This window comes from Megalobrama amblycephala, linkage group LG24 (genome assembly GCF_018812025.1).
Source record: "Megalobrama amblycephala isolate DHTTF-2021 linkage group LG24, ASM1881202v1, whole genome shotgun sequence".
NCBI lineage: Eukaryota > Metazoa > Chordata > Actinopteri > Cypriniformes > Xenocyprididae > Megalobrama > Megalobrama amblycephala.
The window spans coordinates 4,792,605-4,795,387 of NC_063067.1; the positions used below are offsets into that span (position 1 = coordinate 4,792,605).

Below are 2,783 nucleotides of genomic sequence, written 5' to 3' on the forward strand. Positions count from 1 at the left end.
AAACGATCTCGGGTTCAGGTCGGGTTAAACTATAACAGTACCGGTTGGGACGGGTCAAACGATCTCGGGTTCATGTCGGGTTAAACTATAACAGTACCGGTCGGGTTCGGGTCGGGTCCGGGTCGGGTCTGGTCAAATGATCTCGGGTTTAGGTCGGGTTAAACTATAACAGTACCGGTTGGGTTCGGGTCAGGTCCGGGTCGGGTCTGGTCAAATGATCTCGAGTTCAGGTCGGGTTTGGGTTATACTATAACAGTACCGGTCAGGTTCAGATCGGGTTAAATGATCTCGGGTTCAGGTCGGGCTCGGGTTAAACTATGACAGTACCGGTCGGGACGGGTCAAATGATCTCGGATTCAGGTCGGGTTAAACTATAACAGTACCGGTCGAGTTCAGGTCCAGTTCGGTTTGGGTTGGGTTCGGGTCGGGTCGGGTCAAACGATATCGAGTTCAGGTCGGGTTAAACTATAACAGTAGACCCCGGAAGACCTTCTGTTTTTCCCTCTGGTTATGATTATATCCTTTAAAGAAAATGTTATTCATTTATTAACACTTTATTCATTTATTTATTTCTGACTGAAGATCTGTACTCAACACAGTTTGTTTAAGTTCATCTTCATCTTTTCTGTGTGATAGAAATGGATCATCAGTTTCTGGATGTTTCTCTCTCTGTAGAGGAGACCGGACCAGATCCGGCCCAGAGTTCAGTTCAGCCATGTTCATTCACACAGAGCGATGAAGATGAAGAGCAGCTGGTTTAAAGGCCGGAACACACCAAGCCGACGCCGACGAACTAGTGGCGACGAAAACAGACTGCGGGGTTGGCTCACGTCGGCAGCGTCTGTGTCCAAAGTTGGCCTGACGGCCCGACGGCCACGTAGCACGGTCAGTTATGCGCCTGTGTGAGATGAAGTGCCTTTCCGAACAGGTCGGGTTAATCTATAAACTATATAATGTGCGCGGAGAGATTGCGTATATATGGGGCTTTGATAATGAAAGTGAAAGTGCCCTTAGCGGTCACATCGCGGAGCCCCCCGCATTCCCAATCTCTCTCTGTTTTGCCGAGATTTATTAACAAGCAGCATCTAGCACAGCAGCCAATCAGCGCTCTCAGATCGACGTACAGGCGAACATCTCGCCCATAGCGCTCAGTGCAATATTGAAAGCGAGTCCGGCGGAGCGCTGATGCGACGAGTTTTATTCTATGTTCGGGTTTGTGCGTCTATTCAAAGTAAGTGTATTATATCTGATCTTTGTAGCGATCACTTGCGTGATTGACCTATAGCTGTCTATAATATTTGCTGTTATAACGTGCGTCAGTTTATTATGGCCAGTGAAATAGATTATTGTGTCTTTAGCACGATGTTACGCTGTATGTTACCTTTAATCATAGTTGCTTATACTGATTTTATTTTTTTATATATTTAGTTTGTGTTTCGGTGCAGTGTATTTGTTTAAGTGCTCGCTTTCGAGGTAGCCTATGTTAAGTTGTAAAAACTTGCATGTTGCGAGCAGAATATGTCCAGACCGAACTGGGATTGACCGAACTGAATTGTTTGACTTTATATGTATGACATAACTAATTTGTTTTCATACAATTGTTATTCCTTTTAATTCTGTATTTCAGTAAATATACATCACGTGTATTTATGTTTAGAACATTTGTTATTATCATGTATCATTTTTACTCTGCATTTTCTGTTTTACAGAAAAACCACACATTCTGAATACACCCAACTAAGACAACTGTTCAACCTTTTCTAATAACTGAGTTGTTGTGATGACAAATAAACGGGTTACTCCCATATTTCAACCATCTTTGCCTAAGTCTCTTACAGGACAACATGTGGCTGGTTTCAAACTTAACCAGCAATATACTCCAATGAGAATGTGCTACCAACAGCTAACTCATTTTTTTCAAAATGCATGACACAGTTCTTCATCAGTATGGACTGCAGACATGTTTATTTTTTTTTTTTTATTATTGTATGAGTTTCTTGTACGTGTTTTGAATGTTCACCTAAGAATTAAATAATGTATCCACAAAATTATTGTGTGACATGCACATGAAAAACACGTTTAAACGCAACTTTGAAATGGAAATCAATGAAACCGCCACTTCCTGCATCGTCATTCATAGCGCTTGGGGATTTTCTCATAACCTCCACCCATGTAACCAAGCCTACAGTTTACAACTGAAGATAGTGAAGTTTAAAGTTTTTGTGCAAAACATATTTTGACCTCAGTTGTAGGCCTAAATATTACAACTGTAAAACGTGAACTGTTAAACCATTGTTTTTATTATTATTATTATTATTATTATTATTATTATTATTATTATTATTATTATCACCACCACATACCATTATTAATCGTAAAGCCTGCGTTTAAAAATAGCAACAAGAAAGTTGAAAATCATAACGTGTTATTATTGCAGGCCCGGTTCCAGAATCAAATCACTGAGGGTGCTTCTGAAATCACTAAGGGTGCTCTAAAGTGAAGATGTAGGCTCCCCCATAGCAGTGTACAGTGATATCTTCCAAAGACTGATTTTTTTCTCTATATGGCATACACCAAATTCCATCATAAATTGTAACGTTGACATGCATTTTCTGTAAAGCTGCTTTGAAACGATATGTATTGTAAAAAGCGCTATACAAATAAACGTTGAATCAAAATTCTTTCAAGAGCGCGTTTGCTCAGAACTATTCAATAGTCTACCGTTCAATTACCTTTTTTTATTTATTTTTTATGTACTGGCGGAAACAAGCTTCCATAAGATC

General features: G+C 40.2%; 1 long non-coding RNA gene across 1 annotated transcript; it reads left to right on the top strand.

Annotated features, from left to right (window-relative positions):
- Nucleotides 1–490: 490 nt before the first annotated feature.
- LOC125260536 lies at nt 491–1,816 on the top strand. Its single transcript, XR_007183065.1, has 2 exons — nt 491–1,231; nt 1,710–1,816. It is a non-coding gene; the product is annotated as an uncharacterized LOC125260536 (long non-coding RNA).
- The last annotated feature ends 967 nt before the right edge of the window (nt 1,817–2,783 follow it).